This window comes from Thamnophis sirtalis, unplaced genomic scaffold (assembly GCF_051295495.1).
Source record: "Thamnophis sirtalis isolate CommonGarterSnake01/CBP01778 unplaced genomic scaffold, rThaSir2_p1.2 scaffold_3, whole genome shotgun sequence".
In the NCBI taxonomy this organism is placed as follows: Eukaryota; Metazoa; Chordata; class Lepidosauria; order Squamata; family Natricidae; genus Thamnophis; species Thamnophis sirtalis.
This window is the reverse complement of record NW_028261383.1, coordinates 151,302,887-151,323,165: the sequence shown is the minus strand read 5'-3', so window position 1 is coordinate 151,323,165 and position 20,279 is coordinate 151,302,887. Positions and strand designations below refer to the sequence as shown.

The window sequence follows — 20,279 nt, the reverse complement described above, 5'->3', positions numbered from 1 at the left end:
GCACATGGCCCCATGGGAGTCTGATAACAGCCAATAGAATACAGGTTCTTGTACAGGAACAGGAAGTTCAAGTGCAAAGCCCAAGAGAAGGCATAAATACCCTCCACTCTCACCTCCATCTAGTCAGCTGCCCAGAATCACACCTGCTTGGTGGTTCTGCTTCATCAATAAATTGGCCCTCTTTCCAATCAGCCTCCAGCCTCCATTTTGTCTCTAGTACCTTTCTTCTAGCTCGGAACTGGAACTAGATATTTCTTCCAACAGACAATTTCTCCTTCTCCAGCTTTGTGTAAAGGTGCTTTGTTAACAATATAGTCTGACCTCTTCGATACCTATTTTTTCCATCACCTTTTTTCCATTTCCCTGGTGCATGTTATCTTGTTTGAAAGATAGAGACTGTGTTTTATTTACATTTAAACAGAGATCTTATCAGTGGTAGCTACGCATTGAATTTTAATGTCATTCAAAGAACTGCAGCGCAAACAATATAATAGAGCAACATGAGCATAAAATGACATAAGAAGAGAATCTAAAGAGTGGCATAAAACAGTTTGCAAGCATTCAAATTCTTCACATTCATCAGATAACAGAGCAAACAAATTAATGAGGCAGAGATACAAACCACTGAGGCCAAAGACAATGGAATTTTAGACTTGATGGAATGCAGAAAAAGTGCTTGTTGTTGTTGTTAGTCGGACAGTCATGTCGGACCCATTGCGACCCCATGGACAACGTTCCTCCAGGTCTTCCTGTCCTCTACCATCCTCTGGAGTCCATTTAAGCTCACGCCTACTGCTTCAGTGATTCCATCCAGCTACCTCATTCTCTGTCGTCCCCTTCTTCTTCTGCCCTCAATCTTTCCCAGCATTAGGCTCTTCTCCAGTGAGTCCTTCCTTCTCAAGTATTTGAACTTCATCTTCAGGATCTGGCCTTCTAAAGAGCAGTCAGAAAACCCCATGAACAGTACCAAAAGGCAAAAAAGTGCTAGATGGTAACATTATCTTTTTGGGGGGTAGTGTGATGATTAACCAATGAGTAACTCTTCAGGGATCAAACAAACGAACAATAGATCTTTGCCATTTTTTTGAAATTTTAACATCTGGCTGTTATTCAAATCTGCCTCTAATTGGAGACAAGGCAAAATTGTTGCCAATATTGCAATTAAATTAATTGTGTAGTCCTGGCTGATATTAAGCTGATATCAGTAATCAACTAGATTATATAAAGAGGTATCTTTATCCACATTAGGCTGTTCTCTTCCAACGGGTTCTATCTGAAGCTTCCTTTGCAAAGTACTCATAAACTGCAATTGGTACAGCATACAGTTCTACCCTCACCCACTCTTATTGTTAGGTAATAGCCATTACAGCTATGTGACACCTAAAGCATTGGATTCCCTTCGATTTCTGGATGTCATTCGAAGTTTTCTGTCTATCTTTAAAGTAACTTAATCCCAGGGAACTTGCGGGCATGCTTTCTCCAGTCAGAATAACTCATTCAGTATTCCCATTCCATCGCAGAAGATTGATAGCTCTTCAGGAAATTTGGATTTGGAAGTGGGATTCTTCTGTGATGGCTTCCCCTTTCTGGAATGGTGTTCCCTCTGGAGGTTATGTCAACCTTCCCATCTTTATGAAAAGCTGTCAAAGTAAAGAAGAAAGGGGCTCAAAGAGTAGTTACACTGTCTTTTCAAACTCCAACTTTCCCATCAAAAATAGGCATATTGCTATTGCCTTTGAACGCCAGTGACAGCTATTTCTTTTCCTTTTGGTCTATCTCTTCCTTCCAGGAAAGCTTTCCTGTGTTGTAAGACCCTTATGTAAAATTAAATGGATGGAAAGTTGGATGAAAAGCCGACCTATGTTCCTAAAGTGTTTCTTTTAAAACAATAATTTAATACAGGGCTGAGAATGACTGGCCCAAAGTCACCCAACTGGCTTTAGTGCCTAAGGAAGGACTAGAACTTGTAATCTCCCAGTTTCTAGACCAGCAGTTGTTTTTGTTTTTTTTACCAAACTGGTTTTGGAGATTACAAATACAAAAGTCCATTTGTGAATCCTTGTCCCTCTAAAGATCTTTTCAAGCAATTGGGGGGGGGGGGTGGAATCTCACCTGCTCCCCCATTTTTATTCCAAAATTTGTGTTGCAAATGAAGCTATGTACGGTGGTTAGAATGCAGTATTGCAAGCTAACTCACTGCCCACACCCTGGAGTTCAATCCTGACCGGCTCAAGGTTGACTCAGCCTTCCATCCTTCCGAGGTCGGTAAAATGAAGACCCAGACTATTGGAGGCAATAAGCTGACTCTGTAAACGGCTTAAAGAGTGCTGTAAAACACTATGAAGCAGTATATAAGTGCTATTGCTATTGCTCCAGAGACAGAGAATCCACTTATGAGCAATTTGCAGGCCATCTAGAGTCTTCTGCGCACTGTTTTTGAAGCCTAATTACAGGCCCTGATACCCATCCAACAGCAGGATCAGGCTCCTGCCACAGCCCACGAAACAGCTGCTTGTCTGGACTGATTCTTAAAAGGAGAAAGCATTTCATTTCCTCAGCTTAGAACAATTATAGCATTAGCATGAGAATGGGGAAGGTGAGAAGAGGGACACTTTTTAAAATCCTCACATAATTAGATAGGAGGAAGAATGTGTGATGAGCAGATGGATGCACCCATTCTGCAAGAAGGAGACAAGGGGAAATCACTTCTAAAATCTTGACAAGAAAATTGCAGAAAACTTGTCCAGTCACCAGGAGTCAAAAACTGACTCAAAGGCGTGTGTGTGCGCGCACACACACACACACACACACACACACACAAAAGCTTAGCCAGTGGCTGCCTCGCCTCCCAGAGGAAACACCTCTGAGTAAAAGGAAAATATCCACATCACCACAAGCTACAGAACTAAATGTTGAAACCTTGGGCAAGGAAGTGTAAGCTAGCCACACATCAAGGACAGAATCCAACCCAACGTATATCCAAGCCAACATCTCTAACCACTTATAACAGTAATTCATTAGAGCCAACAGTTGTCCCTCAAGAGAGCACCTTGTCCTTCAGTGCAGTTCAGGATAATTTTGTTTGACTATGCAGGCAAAGTAAGGGTTTGCCTCTCCAAGGATGTCTTCTATAGCTCTAGATCAGTGGTTCTCAACCTGTGGTATGTGGACCACTGGGGGGCCATGAGGTCATCAGAGGAAATCCACAAAGGATTGAAGAAATATTATTTAAATCTTGAGTTAAGTCTTAGTGGTCTGTGGCCAAGGTCCATGGCCATAAGAGGGAGTCTGCGGTGAAGAAAATGTAGATCATTTAAGAAATGCTTTAATAAATAAATAGAGAGGAGAAGAGTGTCACGATGTTTTTTTTGTTTTGCCAGCTGTGCTTATATTCTAAGACATACGGTAGTCTGAATCTTCTCTGTAAGCTTACTAGTATGTCCTTTTTGCCTTTCTCTTTCTGTTTGCCTGCCACAAGGAGTAGGCTAGGAACTTTACCAGAATGTAGTTATTAGCCAGTAAGTTTGTTTGTTATTTATTTTACAATAAAAATGTGTTTCTTAGAATATACCTCGGGTTTATTTTGCTTAATCATAGAGTATGCTCCAAGGAAAAACCACGATTCACCCCTCATCAAACAGAGGGCTTGAATTTACAATCCTCACAAAGAGAGGATATAAAGAAGACTTCTGCTTTGTCCTCATTCTAAATTTAGTTGTGTAATCCAGGATTACAACTTTTCCATTAGTGGTAGAAAGGAGATTGGTACATACTATTAATTAGACCAGTTCTATATTGCCGGCCACAATCTTATACCAGAAATGACAAATAATAAGTCACCCACATGAATACTGCACAAATCAGCTACATGGAGTATTGAGAATAATTTATGAAACCACAAGAATACAAAAATTCAGCCCAAGATAATAACTGATTGAATGATTTGGAGGAGGGCCAGGTTTTTCACAAGAGAAAGAGGGGAAGATTGTAAGTGAGCGAGGCAAAGAGAGGATGAAGAAGCAAAACAACAGAGATACAATATGATGAATGAGAAAAAGGGGTACAAAAGAGAGATATAGCCAAATAGGTCAGCGGTGCAAAGCACCTCCATATCTGCAACCTGATGTTCAGACAACTTGCAAGACGTGTAAACAGAATGAGAAATAAGTCAGTGTAAGGGACACGGTGGCTCAGTGGCTAAAACGCTGAGCTTGTCAATCAGAAAGGCCAGAGGTTCAAATCCCTAGTGCCATGTAACAGAGTGAGCTCCCATTACTTGTCCCAGCTTCTGCCAACCTAGCGGTTTGAAAACATGTAAAAATGCAAGTAGAAAAAAAGGGACCACCTTTGGTGGGAAGGTAACAGCGTTCCATTCACCTTCGGTCTTTATTCATGCCAGCCACATGATCACGGAGACGTCTTCGGACAGTGCTGGCTCTTCAACTTTGAAAGAGAGATGAGCACCATCCCCTAGAGTCAGGAATGACTAGCACTTATGTGCAAGGGGAACCTTTACCTTTAAGCCAGATAGGGAGCAAAAGGTAGAGAGCATCAGAGGATCAGCTGTCCTGTATTCAAGGTTTTGACAGTTGGCAAACCAGATAAGTCTGACCATCTTGTCACCTCCTCTCCAGCCCTATCTTCTTTAAGTAATAAAGAAGAAATTGGTTTTTTTTAATCTTGTCCTGAATTAAATCTGTAAGAACAACAGCAGTTGTCGGCCTCATCCCAAGATGATGTAGGGTTCAGCAAGCAAAGCAGAACAATTTAAGCTAACACAGATTTTTGCCAACTCAAGGACTAGAAAATTTCACAATACTTTAATACAGCTATGGGGAACAGGCCTTTCTTTCAGTAAGTCATAATAGATCTGTTAGTCTTTAATTAGTCTTGGCTGTTTTTACTGCAATAGATTCTAATAGCTACATTTCTAAAATCTGGATTAACATTTCCTGATCTCCACCCTACCTGTGCAATGTTGTTAGTTGTATTTAATTTCTTTTCCAATCAACATTACTCTTTTGTTCAATCAAGAAACTTTAGCTGTAGAGATTTCATTTTACAGAAGCTGTTTGATGACATTCTTGAATATTAATTCCACTCCAATACACCAAATCAAAACTACACATAAATGTTCTTTGACAGATTGGGCGTGTGGTAGTGAATGAGGTGGAGTATCATATGATATAACCTCATTCTTAAAACAAGACACTCCCCAAAATTAATTATTCTGCCACTTTTTCCTAACCGACTTCATGTGATTAAACCTTGAAATTAGATACAATTAAACAAGGATAGGTATTCAGCTAAAGAAAGATGTGCCACAAAATTTAGATGTTGGCAGCAAGGCCACCTTGTGATTTTAAGGAATTGGCCATCAGAAAGGGTTAATTTAAAATATATTGCTTTCATAACTTTAATGCCATTTTCTCTGCCAAATGCATATGGGATACCTGTTGCTTTGTTATTCATGAAATCTAGTGACTATTCCTAGATGGTGCTTCAGTAGTTCAGACATTTTTTTAGATGATTGCTTTGGAAATTATTCATCTTTTTTCCTCTGGACTAAAAGTGTTTTGGGATTACCAATTGCTTGTCAAAAATTATTCAATTATTAAATGACGCTGAGAACATATTTCTCCCATGGTTGAAGAACTGCATTGCTTGCTTCTTCATTGGTTCTCATGTCGAGTTTTATTGTCAAAACTCCAAGTGGTATAAGATTCAAAGTAACATAACATCTCTGATTACATTTCCTACATTTTGAAGTGACCAAGTAAGATTTTATCTAAATATTGCCATTCTTGAATATAAAGCTGATGAAGCTGAGCTTTAGTTGTTGCATCACTCCTGAAGAATGCCCTGCAAGTTGTGCCTCCTTATTTTATTTATTCTCCCTAGGCTTATAGGTTTGGGCTCTTTGTCTCTCTCTCTCTCCGTCTCTCTCTGTGTATGCACTGATTCATCCTAACTCAATGTATCATTTTGTTGTGAATCACCTTGGGCATAACAGGTTGGAAGGTTGTATACTAAAAGTCAGAACGAAGAGATGAATGAATGTGTGCAATGCATGGGAAATAAATGAGAACTTTAATCACTTTATTGTTCAATGAAGACAGATACCTGCATATCAGTCTACTGTCAAATCTACACAGCATAATCAAGCTTTGTTATGATCATTCGGGAAACCCTCCCCACATCACATGCACACACTTATCTAGAGCAGGGGTCAGCAACCTGCGGCTCTGGAGCCACATGTGGCTCTTTCATCCCTCTGCTGTGTCTCCCTGTTGCTCAAAATTTGTATCAAAATCGCCAATGTGCAATACCCACCAGCATGCAATTTATTGAGCTTTTTCGACCCCCGGTAGTTTTTGTGGCTCCCGATCTTTTCTTTTCTGTGGGAAACGGATCCAAATGGCTCTTTGAGTATTTAACGTTGCCGACCTATGATCTAGACTGGTATACACATTTCCAGCCTAATTGACCTCCTGCATCATTATATACACAATCCTGTAACTGTCTGGGGAAGACAGGAAGGAGAACCCAGATTGTATAACGAGTGTGTAAGGAAGGAAGGAGGGCATGGGAAACACTTCCGCAGGGACCCTCTCTAGTTTTCCCCAAAGTAAAGGGTGGGGAGAGGTATTTTCAATCTTGCTAGATTATGTTATTATAACCTTACAATAAAGAAAGAGCTAATGCTCCTGATTGTACAGATAGTCCTCAATTTATGACCAAAATTGAGCCCAAAGTGCTATTCTTACTTGTCCCAGCTTCTGTCAACCCAGCAGTTCAAAAGCATGTAAAAAATACAAGTAGAAAAATAGGAACCATGTTTGGTGGGAAGGTAACAGCGTTCCATGCGCCTTCAGCATTTAGTCATGCCGGCCACATGATCACGGGGATGTCTTTGGACAGCGCTGGCTCTTCGGCTTTGAAACGGAGATGAGCTCCGCCCCCTAGAGTTGGGAAGGACTAGCACATACTGTATGTATGAGGGGAACCTTTACCTTTACCGTACTGTGAGTAGGTGGATCTATTCCAAGCAGGATGCTTTTGTTTTAAAAAGTGGTTGGAGTTTTGTCATGCTAGTGGAATGATAGCCAAGAAGCATTCTGATCTATCCTGTTTATCACAATTTTCTTCCTCTGGTGGTGCCTGAACATGGGAACTGTCACTACTTCCTGCCCATCCTTTTCACAGTGAGAACAGGAAGCCGCAAAAGTGGGGGGGTTGAATCAAAATCACAGATTCCAATAAGATCTTCCAAACCAATTAAGTTAACCCAATTAAAATCCTGTGTATAGAGTTGCGTTAACACACAGAAGAAATTTTTAACCATTTCGTGTATGCAGCTATAATATTTTACCTCTGATAAAGGGGGGGGGCTCTGTGTAATCAAATTATGATTATGCCTTTGGGTGAAATTTCCTGTAGCACTTGGCTAACTATTGTCTGAGAATTTCTGAGCTAGACAGACTCTGAGAATTAACACATTCCTCTTTCTACCTTTTCTCCAAAGTATTTTGAGAAACCCCCTGCTTTAGGGCAAAGGCTCATGGTTAGAATTTGGCCTTTCCACCCAGTGCAATTGCAGCAGGTGGAAAGGTACCATTAAGTGAAAAATGACACTTTCTAGCAGGATTCCATATCAGTTTTCCTCCTCCCATTAATTATACATTCACTGTGCTCTTATCAGTTAACGTTGATCACATCATGACATGGTAGAGACAGTAGAAACTTCACAAGCTTCATCCATGCTTTGCTTTTGGGAAGCCTTTTGTATTCATTTCTTAATTGCCCCTAGGAATTTGTTAATAGAATAGAATAGAATAACAGAGTTGGAAGGGACTTTGAAGGTCTTCTAGTTCAATCCTCTGCCTAGACAGGAAACCCTACACCACTTCAGACAAATGGATATCCAACATCTTCTTAAAAACATCCAGTGTTGGAGCATTCACAATTTCTGGAGGCAAGTTGTTCCACTAATTAATTGTTCTAACTGTCAGGAAATTTCTCCTTAGTTCTAAGTTGTTTCTCTCCTTGATTAGTTTCCACCCATTGCTTCTTGTCCTACCCTTAGGTGCCTTGGAGAATAGCTCGACTCCCTCTTCTTTGTGGCAGTCCTGAGATACTGGAACACTGCTATCATGTCTCCCCTAGTCCTTCTTTTCATTAAACTAGACATACCCAATTCCAGCAACTGTTCTTCATATGTTTTTGCCTCCAGTCCCCTATTCATCTTTGTTGCTCTTCTCTGCACTCTTTCTAGAATCTCAACATATTTTTTACATCGTGGCGAATTGGATGCAGTATTCCAAGTGTGGCCTTACCAAGGCATTATAAAGTGGTATTAACACTTCGTGTGAGCTTGATTCTATCCCTCTGTTTATGCAGCCTAGAATTGTGTTGGCTTTTTTGGCAGCTGCTGCACACTGCTAGCTCATATTTAAATGGTTGTCCACTAGGATTCAGAGATCCCTCTCACAATTACTACTATTGAGCAAGGTACCACATATACATAATAGTTGTGTGAACTAAACCATAGTTTGCATTCAATTAATCCAGTATTATAGGGTGGCAAAACACACTGAATCATTAAACTGACAGCCCAGAGAAAAAGGTGACTGGCTGACCTGTGGTTCTGCCTGAACAACTGCAGGGATATGTACTAGGTGCTTGATATTTCAGAAAACACCCATCGGGCATTAGAAGAGCCCCTTCTATATATGGGCACGAGATTTTTGTGAAATGGCATTAGAATTGTTTTGTTTTTTTTAAGAATGCCTTTAGCGCGCTTTTGAAAGAATACTAGACTTGTACTCAAAAGCAGCAGGATGAGTGGAGAAACCCTTTCAGAGCAATACAGCTCTAACTTGGGCAGCTTTAAAGCTACAGGGAAAAGAACTACAGGCATTAGAACCATATCTGAGATTGGAATTTTTTTTGTAAATCATTGTAGTTATAGATCCTGCTGGACTCAATTTCGCAACAGTTTTTATGGCATTTGTTAAGTGAATCATGCAGTTGTTCAGCAAATCCAGCTTTTCTAACGGGTGCCTTTTGCTGGAAATCAGGGGGAAAAAATCACAATTGTAATCATGTGATTGCAAGATTCTGTAGCAGCAGATCATAAATGTGAGCCATTTGGTAAGCACCCAAATGGCAATTGCATGGTTGTGGAGGTGAGGTGATGACTGTAAATGAAAGTGCAGATTTAAGTCGCTTTTTCCAAGACTGTTGTAACTTTGAACTGTTGTAAATGAAATGAACTGTTGTTGAGTGAAACTTCGAATAGAGACATAAAAACAAGTATTCCACACAAAATGGTTAGGGAAGAAATTGTGGTTAGGATGAAGTAAAAACATTTCTGATGGTCAAGGCTGTATTTTTGAGAAGCAAAGGACTGTAATGGATGGAAGCAAGTATGGTAGGTGAGACTGTATTTTGGGGGATCTATATACGGGGAGTTTAACAACTTACACTAGTGCAGTTCTCAACCTGTGGGTCAGGACCCCTTTGGGGGTCGAACAATTCTTTCACAGGGGTCGCCTAAGAGCATCAGAAAACACATATTTTCGATGGTCTTAGGAACTGAGACACCAATTTTATGGTTGGGGGTCACCACAACATGAGGAACTGTATTAAAGGGTCACGGCATTGGGAAGGTTGAGAACCACTGAACTAGTGTGTTGTGTGTTTCCTGTGTTGAGAAAGTAGAACAGAATTAAAAAGTAATCTGATTTTTAGTGCAGTATATAATATAATTTAATGGACTGTTTAGTAGGAAGTGTCACATTGGTGGGTTGCAATTTATTTTACTACCGGTTTGCTTGTGAGCACGTGCATGCTAGTGCAATTGCCCGACACTTCTGCGCATGCGCAGAAACGTCTGGGTGGGTGGGCAGAGCCTCCCGCCACTGCCACTACCAGTTCGCCCGATCTTGGGCAACAACACACGGTCACTAGGTTGACCAGACCAGGAAATCAAGTTCACAGGAAGGCTAAAATTATTTTCATTGAGATTGGTTACAATAACAGAATCTTGAAGGTCTTGTTCTGCTGTACTTCCTCCTTACAGTTCATGAATTAGGGAAACATCAGCCTGAATCACTTCTAAATATTATGTCATACTGGACTTTTAAAAAGGTCCAGCTCTATTTTATTTATTAGATTTGTATGCTGCTCATCTTTTGCCTAAATAATAATCCCTGCATATCTCTATCAAGATCATCTCCCACAGGAACATCAATTAAATCTGAATGGTTATTAAATCCAACTTTTGGTTATTTGTTTCCTATTTACATCGTTTGTTTATGTGAAGCCTCTAAGAAATTGGAGCATCTCATAAAATTATTAATGAGAAGCAAATAGTTACTCCCCTCAAGCTTGTATCGGAAAACAACACTTCAGTCTCTAGCATCCTGAAAAGGGCAGTTTCACAGCATTCAGCCCAAATGAATTCATTAATCAATTAGTGTTTATTCAGTTTCCAAGAATCTGTATTAATCTCTCACTTTGCATAATAAACCTAACTAATGATCATCTTGCTGGATTATATCCCACTATAAGAGGTTTGATAGTATAATTATGTAATGGACATTGCTGGCACCATCTGTGGTAAAACTTTGATTTAACAAATTCCTGATTTAATGGACATTAGCTTATTAAATGGCAGTGAAGTTTAAACCAAGCCTGTGACTCTTTTACTTCAAGCTAGTTAAACTAAGGTTTTGCTGCAATTAAGATCAGAAGGGATTTCAAAAAGTCATCTGGAGACTGCATGTACTCTTATGGCTTCAGGTTGCCCATCCTCAACTTAGAAAATAGAGGATAGGTATATAGATTCCTACATTTCACAGTCTTTCCCACAGCTTGGTCAACTTCCACATATAATTTTAGATTTAGGTGTGCCCCTAAGCAGAACTTTTGAGCTAAATAAGAACTGAGTACCAATAGCAATAGCACTTCGACTTATATCAGAGGTGGGTTGCTCCTGTTTCAGCACAGTTCAGCCAAACCGGTAGTGGAATTCAGGCCTGGGTTGCAGAATTGGCGGTGACCCAGGCCTGACATGCCCCCAAACTGGTTCCCTCACTGCCGCTGGGCCACCGCCATTTTGGTTTTTAGTGACTGCGCTTGCGCAGTTCACTGTAAATTGTGAAATGAGTGTGAAGCAAGTGCGCGAGCACAATGTGCATGGTTTGCAAACCAGTAGTAAAACTGGCAGCAACCCACCCTGACTTATATACCACTTCACGGTGCTTTTCACCCCTCTCTAAGAGGTTTACAATGTCAGCACATTGCCTCCAACAATCTGGGTCCTCATTTTACCAATCTCAAGAGGATAGAAGGCTGAGTTAACCTTGAGCCTGATGAGTTTTGAGCTGCCAAACTCCTGGCAATCGGCAGTCAGCAGAATTAGCCTGCAATACTGCATTCTAGCCATTGTGCCACCACAGCTCCAAAGCACCAAATCTCCCCCTGATGAAAGAAATGTCCTTCTGGGTTCGGCTCCAAGTGGGGAAAAAGACACTGGAGACATGGAGGCTGCTTGGAAAGATGGTTTATTGGTAGACAGGGCCACATGGTTTGAGTCCTGAACAGAAAAGGCGATCACATGCTTCAATGTTGGTGGAGAAGAAGAGAAGGGCTGAGGGAGGGGCTTGCTAGGCTTTTTATAACCTGTTCAGTCCCACCTCTCTGCTTCCTGTTCCTGTGTAAGAAATGTATTCTGATTGGTTGTCAGACTCCCATGGGGCCATGCAGGGGCAACTCTCTAGGCTGTATTTTGAATCCAGGTTTGGTTGAGTTCTCAGATGCCATGTGGTGAGTTGGGTAAAGTTCCTTAATCCCATCCCCCTGGAGTTGAAGTGGAGAAGTCTTTATTATGTAAAGGGACTAGCTTGGCCTTCTTAATGGCCCATTGACAAAGTGGGGATGGGCAGGAAGCTACAGGCAGCTATTCTGCCTTTTAAAACATGTTTCTTTCTTTTCACATCCAGAGAAATATTCTGCCTTTTCAATATTTCCTAGGATATTTCATTTTTCTGGGAGAGGGCTGGGTGATAACTTCCTATACCCCTTAGCTTGTCGCATATTGCTAGTGCATGTATGATATGCCATACAGTAAATAAAGAATGCTTAGTATCAGTGTGATCACAGTTTGTGGGCCAAAAAGACCACATTTGACCATAGAGCTCCTCAGCTCAGTCTACCTCGTGGTAGGCCCTGCCTTGGCTTCTCAGAGGAAAGATGTATACAAATATTATTAGGATGAAGGAAATAGAGGAGTCTGCTCTGGTTATAGAAATGAGTCCGTATGCGGTTGCCTTTCATACCAACTTTTTGATAAGCATGGATCTCTGTCCTCAAGTTGACTATCCCAAAAGTACTGTAAAGTAAGGAAAAGAACTGAAGAAAGTTTCTCGGATAAGAAACAAAACATTTTCAAAGGAAAAAAAAGTCGAATTGTCTTTATTCCCAGGGGTGGCCTGCTATGGGTTCGCCTGGGTTCGGGAGAACCCATACCTAACATTATTGCCGGTTCGGAGAACCTCCAAATCCCATCCCTGGCTGGCCCCACCCACCCACCCCTCCCAGGAGTCTCCACGCAGCCCATTTTGATTCAAGGTAAGTGCATGGCTTGCGCAGAGGGGAGGGGGAAAAACAGGCCTCCCAGAGGACCAGTGGAAGCAGTTTTCGTCCTCCCAGAGGCTTGAGGAAAGCCTCCGGAACCTGGGGAAGGTGAAAATGCCCCCCCTCATGATGCAGGAGGTCAATTAGGCCACACCCACATGGCCACACCTACCCAGCAACCGGGCAGAGAACCTGTTGTTGAAATTTTTGAAGCCCACTCCTGGATATTCCTCATGTTAATTATAGGTTTAACAGCGCAGAACTGCAAGAGTACAAAAGAGTGTACATTACCACACATGAGGCAATTCTCAATGTGGGGATTTCCCATCTGTTTCTGACAGGGCCCATTTGCAATGGCACTTGCTGTCTCTAAACTGATCTGTTTCATTATTTAAAGGGAACTAAAATGGAGAACGATACATCAGAACCAGTTGTTAGATAAAGCAACAGCAAATTATATTATTTTGTAACATATATTTGGGGAAAGGGATGGAAAAGTATGACATTTCCGGTGGACAACAGAACGTTTGATGTAAGACTAAACTACAGAATTGGATCTCATCAGCACACTAATGATATTTGGCCCCATGCTGACTAACCACCTCTCCCAGCAGTTTCATGTAGATGTTTGGAGAAATGGGGAGAGCAGAGAATGTTGAACACAGAGTAGAGGTGTCCACGCAGACCTCTCATCTCCACTACCACTGACTGGGACTGCCCCCTCAGGAAAGAGGAAAGAGGAATAACAGAAACACAAATTCCTCAGAATCAGTCAGGTCTCTTTTGAGTCTAAGTTTTCAGTAAGCCGAGTATTGCCTGGAAGTCCTGAGGCAAGGACTCCTAAACCTGAAAAGGGAGAATTGTCTGTGACATGATGAATGCTCAAAACCTGACTCAGAACTTTCAGAACTTTTCAAAACTCCATAGAGGATATGCACAAGTAACAGCCTCATAGCTGAGAATACAGCGTAGTTATCTTCCAGTCCACCAGATTCAATTCTCCAGAATTAATAACAGTAGTTATTGGATACTATAGGTAAAATTTGTAGTCTTCAAGAAAGCTCTTAGTAAAAGCTCCTAGTACTTTGTTCTGATTTTCCTTCCCTTGTTTCTCTCTCTTCCCCCAGCCTTTGCACAGTTGTCTTGCCAATACTCTAATCACTCCTTCCTTAACCCAGTTCTCTCCTGCTATGCTTCAATTCTCAGTCAGTATAACTAAGAGCCAAGGTGGCGCAGTGGTTAAATGCAGCACTGCAGGCTACTGCTAGATCAGCAGGTCAGCGGTTCAAATCTCACCGGCTCAGGGTTGACTCAGCCTTCCATCCTTCCGAGGTGGGTAAAATGAGGACCCAGATTGTTGGGGGCAATATGCTGACTCTCTGTAAACCGCTTAGAGAGGCCTGAAAGGCCTATGAAGCGGTATATAAGTCTATTGCTATTGCTACTGGTGGTATTGGCTGGGAATGCTGCATTCAAGCAGGGTTTTCTTGGTTTGTGTCATACCTTAGTTTGACCTGACCTGCTTTTCCTTCCATGAACCCTTCGAAAAGGGAAAGACAAAGAGAAATGGAGTTACTGTGTCTCTTCAGGGTCTGCTGTTCTCCTAGTCATTGGCCAGACTTTTAGTTGACTTTGCTTCTGCAGAAAAAACATCCTTAACATTTAGTTGATCAAATCATGTGGGATGGCATTAGTGTATGTTTGTGTGTGTGTGTTGAGGGGAGAAATGTTCCATTAGAAACATTCCCATTCGGGATGTCTACAACTGTAGAGTGTTGCCACAGCAGGCAGATTTATTTACAAAGATCCATAATCATTCCTACAGGTACTTCCAAAATCTGTATCATTATATGAACAGTTATTTTAATAACCATAGAGATAAACCTAAGCTAATCACTTCAGATGATGAGTAGAGGGAAACATCATAGCAGGGTCTTCCATATCTTTCCCTTCTGCCCTTTTCCCTGGCCAGGGTTTCATGCTGAAAATGGGATGTTAGCAGAAAATAAGACTACGCTGCCATGCCTTTCCCTTCAGTTGTGTTTTCTAAGTGGAAGGAAGTGGGTATATGGAAAAGCAAAGAATTGAGATTTTTCCTGAAATTTGAAATAGCACAGCTGAAGATAGAGATAAAGTAAACTTCAAATCATAGGGATTCAGTGGCTTAGTGGCTAAGATGCTGAGCTTGTCTATCAGAAAGGTCGGCAGTTCAGCGGTTCGAATCCCTAGTGCCGTGTAATGGAGTGAGTTCCCATTACCGGTACTTGTCCTAGCTTCTGCCAACCTAGCAGTTCGAAAGCATGTAAAAAATGCAACTAGAAAAATAGGAACCACCTTTGATGGGAAGGTAACAGTGTTCCATGCGCCTTTGGCGTTTAGTCATGCCGATCACATGACCACAAGACATCTTTGGACAGCGTTGGCTCTTCGTCTTTGAAACAGAGATGAGCACCGCCCCCTAGAATCGGGAACAATTAGCACATATGTGTGCGGAGAACCTTTACCTTTACCTTAAACTTCAAATCAAGACCAATTAGAGGAAAGGCTTCAGGAAATCTTCAACACAGAGCTCTCATCAGGTCTTAGATTTTATATGTGGCCAATAGCACCAAAAAAAGTTTTATGAATGCAAAATATTCCTTATTTGCTGATGTGCCGTGAGTATATATAAACAATTATCATAAAGTTGGCTATATAAAAGAAACATTTAAAACACGTTCAAACACTGGGTGTGCTGTTTAAAGTCAGCTACAATAAAGTCAGTCATTTAAAAAGCACATTTTTGGGAAATATGCCAGATATTATTTAGGGAAAATAAAGGCTGCTGAGAGTTTTGGCATGGATCAAAACTTGGCATGTGGTGATGGGAACCGATTACCCGGTTCAACTTTATGTTTTTGACCCAGAATAATTTTTCACAAAGAAGACTGAATCCTCCCTGCCCAAAGGGAACCAGTTAGGTTAGACAATATTGTTACCTGTTGGAACTTGCAGCAATCATGTATACCACAATTTACCTTATAAATCAGGTGCGCTTACTGGATAGTTGTGCGGCAAGATCCCAAAAGGTTCCATTTCCTTTCCAAGAACATTGGTGCTGTCAAAGTGACCTCCAGAATCCCATAGCCAGGAAGATGAAGCATACACACAAAAAGACTCAGACCATGAGATGTCCTAGAGGAGAAAGGAGAAACATTGAGCAGGGGTGGTTTTTACTTACCTTCCTTACCAGTTCACAAATGTGAGCGTGCACTAAGCCTTCTACGCAAGCACTTTTGGCTTTAAAAAGGGCCTAAATAGGATGCTATAGAGCTGGAGCTAGAGCTGGTGGGTGGGACTACCTGTGATTTCTGCTACCGGTTTTGGTGAACCAGTCCGAACTGATAGAATACCATCTCTGACACTGAGTACATATAGCCAATGAGTAGCTAATGTCATGGCTGGAAGCTACATCTTTGGGCTTTTCCCATTTATGTATGGATTGGCACATCCTAGATAAAGTTCATTGCACTACACTGTACTGCATCTGAGAAAAAAAATAGAAAATATGAGTCAAGGGAACAGTGACTTAAAAGAATGGGAAGCCATCAAGAATATACCTGTTGTAGGTAATTATATTTATGTTGCACATTCTTGTGCACCACTGTCAATTGGTGTGAAACATCAGGGGTACCTGGCTTATCCAGTTTTAGATTTCCTTTGAAGGAATTGATTGGAACGGAAGACATTTTCCATAATATCTAATGAATATGCATGCAATTATAATAACCAGTGAGCTTATTTAGCACAGGATTCTAACCTATTGGCCTTCTTCTGAGACTTACAGCAGAATGCTGGAGCCTCAAATCAAGGCAAATCAGGGGTTTGACTTGACATGAGGCATAGAGCCAATATAAACAGCCATCTCATTCATTTCCTTCCCTAGAAAAATGTGGGTTAGACAGCATCACCAGATGGATTCGTAACTGGCTGACCAACCACACACAACGTATAGTCCTCAATGGAACTGCATCTACATGGAGGGAAGTATGCAGTGGGGTACCCCAAGGCTCTGTTTTAGGCCCAGTACTCTTCAACATCTTCATCAATGACTTGGATGATGGGATAGATGGGGAACTCATTAAATTTGTAGACAACACCAAGCTAGCAGGAATAGCCAACACTCCAGAAGACAGGCTTAAGATAAGGAGGATCTTGACAGATTTGAACATTGGGCGCTATCTAACAAAATGAAATTCAATAGTGAAAAGAGTAAGATTCTACATTTAGGCAAGAAAAACGAAATGCACAGGTACAGTATAGGTGGGACCTTGCTCAATACTAGTAACTGTGAGAGGGATCTTGGAATCCTAGTGGACAACCATTTAAATATGAGCCAGCAGTGTGCAGCAGCTGCCAAAAAAGCCAACACAATTCTAGGCTACATAAACAAAGGGATAGAATCAAGAACATATGAAGTGTTAATACCACTTTATAATGCCTTGATAAGGCCACACTTGGAATACTGCATTCAGTTTTAGTCACCACAATGTAAAAAAGATGTTGAGACTCTAGAAAGAATGCAGAGAAGAGCAACAAAGATGAATAGGGGATTGGAGGCTAAAACATATGAAGAACAGTTGCTGGAACTGGGTATGCCTGGTTTAATGAAAAGAAGGACTAGGGGTAACATGATAGCAATTTTCCAATATCTCAGGGGTTGCCACAAAGAAGAGTGAATCAAACTATTCTCCAAAGCACCTGAGGGCAGGACAAGAAGCAATGGGTGGAAACTAATCGAGAAGCAGCTTAGAACTAAGGAAAAATTTCCTGACAGAACAATTAATCAGTGGAACAGCTTGCTTCCAGAAGTCATGAATGCTCCAACACTGGCAGTTTTTAAGATGTTGTATATCCATTTAATAGCAATAGTTAGCAATAGTTAGACTTATATACCGCTTGATAGGGCTTTCAGCCCTCTCTAAGCGGTTTACAGAGTCAGCATATTGCCCCCAACAACAATCCGGGTCCTCATTTTACCCACCTCGGAAGGATGGAAGGCTGAGTCAACCTTGAGCCTGGTGGGATTTGAACAGCCGAACTGCTGAACTGCAGTCAGCTGAAGTAGCCTGCAGTGCTGCATTTAACCACTGCGCCACCTTGGCTCTTTACCTGAAGTGGCATAGGGTTTGTTCCCTAAGCAGGGGATTGGACTAGAAGACGTCCAATGTCCCTTCCAACTCTGCTATTCTATTCTATTCTCATTCTCATTCTTATTCTTCCATTCAGAGCAGAGGTGTCAAATTTGATTCCACTGAGGGTCGCATCAAGGTTTTGCTTGACCTCAGGGGACCGGAGTGGGCGTAGCCAGGATGGACATGGCCAGCTCGATGTCACTCATGTCAGAGGTGCCTGTGGTAGCCCGAGCATTCTTGTCAGAGAAAACGGGCTCCTGAACTCCGTTTTCAGCTGTGACAGCCTCCTGCAACCCTCTGCCAGTGAGCAGGAGGACTGCATGAGGCCTTCATGAGCCCATTTTCTCTGGCAGAGGCACGGCGGCCCAGTCCTTTGCTGTTTCCAGGGCAGCCCTGCCGGCCAGGTATTAGCACCCATGATTTAGAGGAAAGAATCATTTCCATCTGTTACCTTTTTTTTCTTGGGCCATCCCATTTCTTTTGCGTCCTTTTCCCAAATCATAAAGGCTTGTCGGGTTTAAAAGGCCTGATTGCCTCAGGTCACCCACTTTAAGAGCTCTAATCGCAAGAATCTTGCATCTCAATGACTGCAGAGTTTAAAGGGAATCTTATCTGTCACAGCCTGACTCTCAAACAACTCTATCACCATAATCAACATAACATCATCTGGGTGTGTCTACGCTGCTTTACAAAGAACTAGCATGACAGGTCTCTAACTCCGTGGATCCCCACTGGCCTCTGAATAGATGAAAACAGATCCCAGAAGACCAAATTCAAATGGCAGTGACTTTATAATACAAGATAGTCCTCGACTTACAACAGTATGTTTAGTGACTGTTCAAAGCCACAACGGCACTGAAAAAAGTGACTTGGGGCCATGTTTCACCCTTACGATCTTTGTGTCATCCCTATGATCATGTGATCAAAATTCAGATGCTTGGCAACGGGTTCATATTTATGACCGCTGTTGTGTTCCAAGGTCATGTGATCTCCTTTTGCAACCTTCTGAACAAGCAAAGTCAATGGGGAAGCCAGATTCGCTTAACAGCCAAGTTATTAACTTATCAACTCCAGTGAATCACTTAATAACTGAGACGAGAAAGGTTGTAAAATGGGGCAAAAACCCACGTAATACATGTCTCATTTAACAACAGAAATTTTCGGCTCCATTGTGGTCGTAACTCGAGAACTTACCTGTATTAATGAGGTTCTCCAGACTGTTTATGCAGAGCACAGCTAGAGGCAGTGGATGTTTATGCTTCCTTTTGAGCTGGAGCAGTCTGGATGTCTCCCTGACCTGATTCTGATCAGTGAGAATTGTGTAACCGCCATCAAAAGCACATTAGACATTGGCTCACTTCCTTCATTTTGCATGGTAAGGGGGAAGAATTAAGAAGGGGGAAGAAAAACCTGCCTCTCTCTTAAGCAGAGGAGAGAAGCTGAAACTTTGGAGCAGCTTTTCATATTGTCTTCTAGCACTGATCATATTGTCATACCCAAGGTGGTCAAGAGCACGATGACTCAGCAATTGAATAGTCAAATGGCCTGCATAGTGTTCTTTACCTGAGGTAATTGGAGGCACTGACTTCCAAATTGAAAGACATCCAACATTCCTTTCAAGTATTAAGGACTGGTGTGATGTTTACATAAAGACTGAAACTGCAATCCAGCGCCTTGGCAAGGTGCCTCATTTCAGAGCCTACAAGACAAATAATGGAAATTTACAGAAGGTCTACATTTCCAGTGGTCCCTTGGTAAATAAAATATCAAGTGATATCACTAGCACTGATGATGTTACCTAGTTTGGGTAATGAAACGTCTGCAAGAAAAGCTCAGAGAGCACCAAAGACCCTTCATGTCAACCCTGAGCTACAAATATTCTCCTTTATAAATAAAATATCATAAAAAGGGGGGAAATGAATTTGTGATTTATGTTTCTCATGATTAGACAAGATAGATTATAGAAAGAAGAGCAATGTGATGTAACCTAAAGAAAGGTTAAAATATCATTGTACTTATAACTGCTAGGAAGAAGATCAGAAGCAATTTCTTTATATCTTTTTCACTTTTAGCTTTTTTTATTTCTCCTTTTCTCTTTTGTTTCATTCTATTTCCATTTGATATTAGTTCTTACTATTGTCAAAACTGTCAGCAAAATATATATACTGTATGTGGTTAGATAGATAGATAGATAGATAGATAGATAGATAGATAGATAGATAGATAGATAGATGATAGATAGATAGATAGATAGATAGATAGATAGATAGATAGATAGATAGTATAAATCACCGATTCTGTCTTTATACTCAGAATACAGCATGCTGAATAATCAAGTGATGGACATACAAGTCCCATAGATTTGACCCAGCAGCTCATGAATGGTTCGTCTTGCATTATTGAACCAATTTTTCTATTGATTCTGCTAGAGAATGTCTGCTTCACTTCAAGCAAAACTCACTC

At 41.3% G+C, this 20,279-nt stretch overlaps 1 long non-coding RNA gene across 1 annotated transcript; it reads right to left on the bottom strand.

Annotated features, from left to right (window-relative positions):
- Nucleotides 1-1,339: 1,339 nt before the first annotated feature.
- LOC106556805 (uncharacterized) lies at nucleotides 1,340-19,170 on the bottom strand. Its single transcript, XR_001314059.2, has 3 exons — nucleotides 19,011-19,170; nucleotides 15,660-15,816; nucleotides 1,340-1,640 (listed from the first exon to the last, which is right to left on the bottom strand). It is a non-coding gene; the product is annotated as an uncharacterized LOC106556805 (long non-coding RNA).
- Nucleotides 19,171-20,279: the final 1,109 nt, after the last annotated feature.